The following is a 10,527-nucleotide window of genomic DNA, read 5'->3' as shown; positions in this document are numbered from 1 at the left end:
ATATATATATATATATATATATATATACACACACACACACACACAATCTTCCCTACTCTTTCTATCTTGTACCTTCCCAGTTTTCACTCCTTGTCTTACTGGTATTACTGTTATGGTTATAGTCATTAAACCTTGAATATGCTCTCTTCATTTTATTTGCTGATGCAAACTGGTCTCCAACTTCACAGCCATTGCTTCAAGTACTGAAATCGTTATGATTTCCAACTGATGAAAGGATTAAAATCATGCATGACTACCTGTATTGTCTTATCAGTTTTCTGCCAAACTGGATGGATGGATATAAATCAAGTATGATAGATCCATTATAGCCAGGTTTACCAATCAGTTTTGCACCAGATATTAGACAACTGGACATTTATCTAACTGTGCTTATCAGCGATGGCAGGTATGGAAAGAATGGCAACTGCTCTATATAAGTTTTTCCATGCTAGTATGGGTTAAACAAGTATGCATTGTTTTGCAGCTGGATGCCCTTCTTGTTGCAAACCCTTACCTTTTTATCAAGTACAGGACTTTTTTGGATACGAAGCTTCTTTGAGATAGCAAAGTTAGTAAACAATTTGTTGACACAAAATTTTTGACAAAGCTCACTGTCTGTAGCACAATTTGCAGTTAAGTGCAGAATATATAATTGCACATGAATATAAACTGAATAATGAATAGGTGTGTGTGTGTGTGTGTGTGTGTGTGTGTGTGCAAGTGTGTGTATGTTTGTACATGGGTATACACACATTATGTACAGCTTTAGAATTTTTCTGTAGGATAAGCGAAAAGTCACATTTAATCATGTTTGACAGCTGGTAATAGAAATAAATGGAGTGAGAAAGACTGTTTATCTCTCCATCTTGTCAGATGGGATACATAGTAACAGGGTTAGGGTTGTGGAGTTACTGTTTGCAATAGTTTCAGTGTAGTAGTGATGATGCTGTTGTTGTTGTTTGGAATTGATTGCTGATAATGGTAGCGATGCTGATAATGGGTATTGTTAGAATCTGGTGGTGGTGGTGGTGCTGGTGGTGGTTTGCGATGCGGTTGTTGCTGGTGGTATCATTGCTTTATTGTTTGGTAATTGAGGTGCAATTGTGGATGTATTGTTGCTGTTGTTACTTGTGGTAGTGGTGGTGTTTATGACGATGGTGGTGGTGGTGGCAATGGTTGTCATAGTATTCATAGTGGTAGTGGTGGTAGTCGTCATGGTAATTTCAAAGAGCAGTTATTGATAGTTGTTATGATATTAGAAATAATGATTGAAATGGTGGTAGAAATTGAGGTGTTCATACCCCAAGACGACCCAGAAACAACAAAACCATTCCAAACATGACCATCATGTCTTTTTGTGTATCTTAGACTACATTTTTCAACTTTCCTTCCTCTTTTTTAATTCGTAAGGTGCAGGATATGGAAGCCCTAGCTGCTATTTCTTGCAAGTTGCCTGGTCACACAGAAACTCTTTTGTGGTTGAGGATGGTCTTAAATGTGATTGTAGATTGTTAGAGAGAAGAGGAAGGCTTTTGAGTTACCATCTATTTTGACTGCTGGTTAGGGTTTATGGAAACAATTGTGATGTGGATGCTGTTGTTTTGCAACAGGTGAATTTGGTTGAGCTGACCTCTGATCCAACAATGGCCAACCTCTTTCGAGAGAAAGTAGGTTTACATTATCTCATTTACCCTTTCCTATATAACATGTTAAATTGTGGTTTGCGGGAGATTTTGACTGCTATTTTTAGGAGATGAAACGACTAAGTAGAGGCTCTTTCCTTACAAAAACGACAATGATCATTTTGTGTTTTTTTTTTGTTTTTTTTGTTTTTTTGTTGATGGTTAAATTGTCTTGTGAGTTGCTGTCAGTATTGAAGAGGATGGCAAGAGTGGCAGAATGCTGACTGTTGTTCCAGTTTGTTGTGGTTTTTAATATTGGACTTTAGTGTCTGGGGAAGCATTTCAGTTTATCAACAGATACTTTAAAAAAATTAATTTCATCAATATCATTCTCACTATAGTCATCATCAGCATCATCATCCTCAGTATCATTGTTGTTACTAGAGTCTACCCTCATTACTGGCCTATATAATGACTAGCAACATCATTATCATCATTATTACCAACACCACCAATATCAGACTGTGATTCCAAGATGAAAAATAACCAAAACCCTTCAGTTATATTGATGATAAAAAAGTAAATAAGTACATATATGTGTTTGTGTAGATGTTTGTGGATGCATGTGTGTGTGTGTGTATGTATGTGTATATGTGTATGCATGAGTGTGTGTGTTTCTATGACTGTTTACATAGGGTGGTGCTTTAATGCTGCAACTGCCTATTAGACCAGTTGATGTGTCTACTACCAACCAATGAACATAAAATAGGAATGAAGGTAATTTTTATTGGGTAAATGGAAGCCAACAGAGTTACGTGCCTTGTTCATGGTAGGTAGGAATAAGGTTTCTGGTGATGAATCATGATGTTTAATCATCTGTGAGAAGAACTGTTTCATCAAATAAACTATTCCCAGCCTTGCAAATATGAGAAACAGGGAAGGAAAAAAGCAACTCATGTTATTAATATAATTTCCTTATTCACTAATTACAAAATCCCTACCAAACTTTGTTGTTTCTGTGATACTACAAGACGTCTCAAGCAGTTATAACTCCAAAATTATTTTAGTCAAAAATATTCTGATATCTCCATGTAATTGCCTCTTTCCCCTCAAAAACCTACAATATTCAGGGCTGGTGTGAAAGCATTATTAAACAAAGAACAAACTAATCTTAGCATACTACTGCATCTCAGGAAGCATCACTATATAATGTAGCACCTATGCCTAATAAATAGTTGAATTCAATGCATAGAATTAAATGAACTACTTTAATAGACAATAAAATCCCTAAATGATGTACAATATGGGGAGTTAAAAATATTTCCCAATAAATCTTGATCTAAATAATTTGTATTTAATATTTTAGTAGAAAGGGAAATGTGACTTGTGAAACTTTTAAAGCATCAACAACATAAGACAAGTAAATGCCTTTGAAACAAGAGTGGTAAAAATGGTTCGTAGTTGGCTTAATGACAATGAAATTACACTTCTAAATTGGATATTTGACCAGCAAGCATAATGGCCTTTCTGAAATCTATGTAACATTAAACATACACACACACATACACTGACTCACGTACATAAGAGTGTGCATATATAATACTACATGATGAGCTTAAAGTATGACTCACTAAGGGCACACAGCCAAATATAAGCAGCCACCAAGACCTGTTTTGCTAATTCTGGAAATTGCATACATTACATAATTACCTGTTGATAGATTCCCAATTACACTGTTGCAAATTAACAAGTAACTAATAGTTGTTTGTTACTATAAATACTACAGCAAAAAGCATTGCCTCTATCATATTCAATAACAATAAATAAATGTATTGGTAGTTGATGCTAACAAAAAGACTATTGTCACACTAAAAAAAACTTGAAAGAAAAGACACAAAAACCACACTGAAATAACAGATGATGCTATTTGGCATATATTGGTCTACCACAAATAATGTAATATCTACTTTCATATTAATATTTAATTTCTGTTTTACTTATGCAATTAGTTAGCCTGGGCAGGAAATTTTCCAAAACTCATCACCAAGTCACATCACTTTGAAAGGAAATGAATGAACACGTTTAACAGTGAAAATAATAAAGATCTAAGTCAGTTTGTTTGCAACAAAGGTGTGCTAATAGCACATCTTTGATGCAAGTCTTATGAAGTGCCTCTCCAATGTCTAAAACCACGAGTATTACATGAAATTTTATTTAGAATTTTTATGCAAACTGGCATTGCAAATGGAGATGGAACAGAAACATTTGTAACTCATAATTGACCACCTGTGACACTTTTGTATCACCAGCATGGTTGGTGAGGGTGCTGACTATATAACTGCAGGCATATCTGAGAGAGCCACCACAAACAATAATGGTCCCAGTAAAGTTCCCTGAGGGATTCTGCTGGAAATTGATGTCTTCTCAGAGACAGCACCATTGGCTACAACTTTCTGGCTTTGAAAAAGTCATGCGGCTACTCTCTTAGTTTTCCAGCAATACCAAGGTTAAGTAGATTGTGACATATCATTCCATGATCAATGGCCTTGGTAAAGTCTAGGTATATCATACCCACGTTTGAGTGGTTGAATTGTTGCCTATCAAATGAACAACAAGTTAATTTGGTTAGATAAGTCAACATCACCACATTTATTCTTGCTGTTCTTAAAACCAGCCCAGTTCCACTAGAACCAATGGATCAAAGGTAGTCTCTCCATGGCCATCCCATCTTCACTGACAGAGATTATCTCAAAACTACATCATTCAATATGTCTTTCAAGTTCATGAAGTTGCTATGGAGATACCGGGCAGAAATTCTGCAGGTCAAGTACCTCAATGTTATCAACAAACTTTTGTCTCGCATGTTAAGATTTAGAAATTGTGCTCCATGAAACAGACAGTTATACTATAAGGTCTCTCAAATCAACTCCTTTCTATTTATTCATCCTATCAACATCTAACTTAGTGTCATCTATTGCACTGAAATGTACACACTGGTGTCTATCTAGTGAAAATCTACAAGCTGTGATCTGAAAATTGTTGTCATTGTCTGCTTAATCAACATCTACTGACTGCAGTTATCATTAACAAATTGTAAAGTTGTATGTAGTCACCTAGGTGCCAGCATTGCTTGTCATGTACGTGTATGAGTGAGTATAGCAGCACAAATGAATGTGTTGAGATGCATTCCTTCATGGAATGAATGTTTAATTAGTCATTTGATGAAGAGAGAGAGAGAGGGAGAAAATAGCAGACTAATCAGGTGTTAGATGTCAATGATGCTTAACTGCAATGCATGATGACTCTGCCTCCAGCTTAGTGAGTGAGAAATGAATGAAACTAGTAAATGAATAAAAAAGAATCTACATCCTGTGCAGTGTTAAAACTAAACATTTATGCATGGATTAGTGAACCAATAACATGAATGTGGTGTGTGTGTGTGTATATGAGTGTGTGTGTGTGTGTGTGTGTGTGTGTGTGTGTGTGTGTGTGTGAGTATACATACACACACACAGTTAAAGAAAAGTGTTTTTATAAGCACTGAAATACCACATAGCACAATAAAGAACTAAAATACAAATGAAGTGTCTGAGTTCTTAATAATTTTTATCAACAGTGACTTTAAAGTTTCTCCAAGTCTAGTATTTGTTCTGAGAATTTGAAAAAGTTTACACTCATTAAAACAACTGCTAAGTCACTGTCAATAAAATAATTAAGGGAGGGGGGAGAGAGAGAGAGAGAGAGAGAGAGAGAGAGAGAGAGAGAGAAAGAGTGTGAGTGCGTGCGTGCATGTGTGTGTGTGTGTGTGTGTGTATAAAAACCTTGCTGTGACCATCAGTTACAGCTTCCCTGTTCTAAAGAGATCAAAATGCATCTACTATTATCCTGCTAAGTCTTTGAAATTGCCTACATTCATTGACAGCAAGCAGATCAGCTGACACATTGGAGAGAGCAATGAAGGATGAAGAGTAGCAAAGCTAACATCTAAAAAGGATGACATTACAAAAGCTGCCCCGACACCACACAACACACACACATGCATGAAGAAGCTCCAAGATGTAGATGAACATATAAAACATCTCAACTAAAGCTAGCTGCCTTGCTCTCCTGTTGGGTCTTTGCAACTGTCTATCAATATAAATCCACCTCTTCAAATTTCTGTCAGGATTTTTCATTTGCCTTTCTTCTCTCTCTTCTGCTTTTTCTGAAAACCTAACCATCATTCATCATGATGCCATAATACAAAGCCATCATCTTCATGGCTATCACTACCGTCATCAACGCCATTAAAATACCATTATTGCAACCATTATTGTTATCAACATTATCATCATTATTATGATTATAACTAACAACATATTAAATATAATCATGGCTGTTGCTGCCATCATCATCATCATCATCATCATCATCATCCATTTCAGTTTTAACATTCATGCTGTTCTAGTCACCTATAAATGTCCTTCCTGTCACTGCTTCCTGGTTTCATTCTATGAAACGGAGGAGGAGAACAAATTGGCACAACACTGGTCCATCTCAAGTAAGATCATTTGATGAATTGCTGCCTATCTATGTTTGACTGGCATATGGGTCAACTAAAACAAGCAAATAAACCGCATTTATGTGGTTGCTTAGCATGCTAGAAATAGCAACCAAATCAAATTGTAAAATATTAAGAGGAAGGAGCTATATGTACCACAGAGAGGGTAAACATTAACTTGCTTAGAAAACGGTGAGGGTTAGCAACAGGTAAGGCTTCCTGCTATTGAAAATGTGTTTCAACAAATTGTCTGACCCATGGAAGCATGGAACAATGAATGTTGAATGATGATCATGTGTATGTACTATGGATGTGTGTGCATGTAGTAATTATTTGAGTAACTATATTGATAACATTTCTTTATACAAAGTGTGATTAGTGGAGATGTATCAGGAAGGCTTTAAAATGCTGTGAGTTCATAAACTACATCTGCTTTGTATTAATTCGACAGAAAATTAATACAGTAAGTGTGTGAAGTGGTTTCATGAATAGTTTCCAGAAAGAATTTTTTTTGTCTTGTGGAGGGAAATATGAATTTCCAGAAGAAAAAAATTATTTGATGTTAAAAGTTTATGAGTAAAACAATCAATGTTTTTTGTATACATATGCAAAAGTAAAAGAATGGAAAAGACTAAAGGCTTTTTTAGTGAAAAAAAAAGAAAAAAAAAAAAAAAGAAACAAATAAGGTGCTAAAATTAAAGCACAAGAGGTGTTAACTGTTTATACCTCAATATATCTAGTTTAATGTACTAAAGGGGCATTAGTGATCTGTGAAACAAATGAAGCCTCATATTGAAAGAAATTCATTTGCCAGTTCATGCTATGTCTTCATATGTTTTCATACTTGCATAAGTTCGATGGAGACATTTTCAGGCAGGATTTTACAGCAGCATATTTTTCCTGGTACCAGCCCTTATATGTTTTGCAAGTTAGTGTTTTTTTTTTTTTTATTGAACAGGCCTTCAAAAGTGGAGAAAATCTCATCATAATGTCAACAAGGAATGTAAACATCATTCACTATTTTATTGAAAGACATAGGATGTGGTGTATTTTTAATTCGTGGGGAAAAAAAAAAGTTGTCAACAAACAGTCCCATGGATTTTTGCAGGCAATTTTGTTTTTTTTTCCTGCTTTGTAGGGGTAGTAGTGCCCAATCTTTCTGCTGTTTTCGTGGCTATCGTAGTCATGGCTGATGCCATTGTTTCATAACTGGTACCCGTGCTGGTGGCATGTGAAAAGCACACACTTCGAGTGGTTGGCATTAAGAAGGGCATCAAGCTGTAGAAACCATGCCAAATCAGATTGAAACCTGGTACAGCTCCCTAGCTTAACAGTTTTCAATCAAACCGTCCAACCCATGCCAGCATGGAAAGCAAGCAGGCAGATGATGATGATGATGATGAAATACATATATCCTTTACTGTATTTATAGTCTTACCTCGAGGATTTGTACCCAGTATAAAAGCAGGCCAGATAGTAGAAGTGTGTTTTGTGTGCCTGAGGGACTTTTGCGAGCATTTGTATGTGTTCATGTGAAAACACACACAGGTGTACATATGTGTGTGAACATGAAATGTGTGTGTGTGTGGTAGTGGATAATGTGTGAACATGAATATGTGTAAGTTTTAAGTGTGTGTGGTAGTGGAGATATGTGTGTGTTGGTAGAAAAGTATTTGTGTGATACATGAAAAGTTACTTTTTTTGCCTTAATTTTTGTCATCTTGTCTATTTTTTCCTCAAAAGTACTTTTCTTCTCTTTTTTGTCCTTTCATTATACTCATACACTTTCAACATCAAGTGATCTTTTTTACATTTTACCTAGAAATCCTTGCACCTCATAAAAAATCTTATTTCAAGAAATTATTTATTAAACCATTTTTCACAACATTTTCCAATTAAATTTTCTGTTAAACTTTAATGAAGCAGATATACTTAACAGCCCCTTAAACACTACCTCCTGATTTCACATTTTCATTTAAAACAAAGACAGCACTCAGTAACCTGTCAAATCTTAACATAGGATTTAAGTTATCTCAAAAACTCTTTAAAAATGATTTCGAATTGTTTTTCATATTTTTTCAAAGATTTTCAATGTATATACAAGTAGAGTATAAAAGCAATGACTGTCCTTGTTTTAGACTCTGCCACCACCAGAAGATTGTGTGACAAAGTAACATTGGTAGGGTTTTCAATTTCCTTTACACACTCACACAAACAAACAAATGCAGAGTGAGAGATAGGATTGTGATTTAAATCCTTTTTTCATGTTTACTGAAAATGTGAGGCCCCTTTGTTTTTATTTTATTGTCACTCCCAAAATGTAAGGGAAAAAAGTTATATTACCCTACTCAAAAAATGGTGAACAATTGCATCTTGTGAGTATGTGGTCACCTGTGAGAAAATATAAAATATCTCCACAGGATACTTACCTAGGCACAGGGCATACGTTATGATGACCTCACGTCGTCTGGAAGTGTCTCATCTTGTGTTGGTAAAATGATCTGCTAGATAACCACAAATGCAGATCTGAAATAGAAGGAAAAATACCATGAAACTCACACTGTAAATTAGAGTGATAGAAATCAACTCATATATATTGCATAACATTTTCTTTTTAGATGAAATGTCACAAATGTAGAGCAAAGTAGAAAGGCATTTTAAAATGCTCACATGTTCAATTAAAACAACTGTGGAATTATCAAAAACCCAAATCCCTTCTGAAATGACAACATAGAATTTCTTATTAAGATGTTACATCTTGTTCTTGCTCGAAGACACACACACAATACATATTTGTACAAATGTGTGTGTATGTGTAACTTAAGCATAGATACTAATAACCAAGTGTTAGAACTCAATATACATTCGCTTCAGAATAAAGCGTTTTTCAAGTACAGAGCAGAAAATGAAATTAGATAAATGACAAAGGAACAGAAAGTGATGCAAAGAACTTCATTAGTTTACAGCTGTGTTTGCTGTGAGATGCAGGATACACAAAGCTGAGTGCTAACCTTATAGTTTCCTCAGAGCTTCAGAAATGAAGTTCATTGCATAATTTAATGTTCCTTTGGCATTTGTTTAATTTCATATATATATATATACGTTGATTGATTGATTGATATAGATGTGGAGACTTACATACAGGACTTTAAGCTTCTGTGTCAACAATTTGATGACCAGTGCACATCTTCAGCTGTGCAAGTCCAGTGTGCATGGCACCATTGATTACAAAAATGAAAATATAGACATTGCTGGTGAGCAGAAAACAATCTACCCTGAGCATTAGATCATTCAAGGAAAACAACTTTTTCAAGCTTCATTGCAAGATCTTGGTAAAAAGACTTTGTATAAGCTAAAATAATATGAAGATATAAATACAAAGGAGTAAATTAAAACAAAAAAATACATACAAACCCACAGTAAATACACAAATAAATATATAAAAAAAAACATAAACAACCTGGCTAAAATAGAGATGGCACTAGTACAGGACCACCTCATGAGGGACCACAATAGACACCAACCTAAGCAAATCAATTTCCTTGACATGTTACTAGACTTGCAGAATGAAACTTATTAACTTTAGAAGAAAACTAATGACAAACCTAGTTACATAAATGTTCCTGCCACTGACATATATTTTTTTTAGAAATTGTTTGAGGAATCTAAGTAGGAGGATCTCTAGCCCCTCCACCAGCAAATAAATCTTCCACAAAGCTACTCTTCCAATACTTCCAATGATCTAAATGCAAGTGGCTTCAAAGAAGAAATTTAATACACTCCCAGTACAAGAAAACTGAAGAGGAGGGACAGAAGCTGGTAGATAATTTGGTTCATCCCAACCTACTCTCTAGATGTTGTCACTCATAGATAAGCATTCCCCTACCCACCTTATGCATGTATCTTTCTCTTTAATCACCATTTTAGCATGGCCAAAGCCAATGCCACCTGACTGGCACCCGTGTTGCTAGCATATAAAAAGCACCATTTGAGCATGGCTGTTGCCAGTGGCACATAAAATGCACCATTTGAGCATAGCTGATGCCAATACTGCCTGACTGGCTGGCTCCCATGCTTGTGGCACAGAAAAAGTACCTACTACACATTTGGAGTGGTTGGTGTTAGGAAAGGGCATCCAGCTGTAGAAACCTTGCTAAATCAGATTAGAGCCTGGTGCAGTGCCCCGGTCTGCCATTTCACAGCCAAACCGACCAACCCATGCCAGCATAGAAAGCGGATATTAAACGACAATGAGGATGATGATGTGTGTGTATATATATATATATATATATATATATATATATACATACATAGATAGATATACATATACATACATACATAGATATACATATACATACATACATA

At 35.4% G+C, this 10,527-nt stretch overlaps 1 protein-coding gene across 12 annotated transcripts in view; it reads right to left on the bottom strand.

The window, feature by feature from the left end:
• LOC106883309 (teneurin-m) overlaps window positions 1-10,527 on the bottom strand; it is a 487,309-nt gene that overhangs the window by 302,229 nt on the left and 174,553 nt on the right. For all 12 annotated transcript variants that reach the window (XM_052969805.1, XM_052969800.1, XM_052969804.1 and 9 more), the window contains one exon: window positions 8,592-8,688. The gene's annotated coding sequence lies outside the window, so the exon portion shown is untranslated. The remainder of the gene's footprint in view (window positions 1-8,591; window positions 8,689-10,527) is intronic.

This window comes from Octopus bimaculoides, chromosome 7 (genome assembly GCF_001194135.2).
Source record: "Octopus bimaculoides isolate UCB-OBI-ISO-001 chromosome 7, ASM119413v2, whole genome shotgun sequence".
NCBI lineage: Eukaryota > Metazoa > Mollusca > Cephalopoda > Octopoda > Octopodidae > Octopus > Octopus bimaculoides.
The sequence above is the reverse complement of the archived record's forward strand: the minus strand, read 5'-3'. Positions and strand labels throughout refer to the sequence as shown.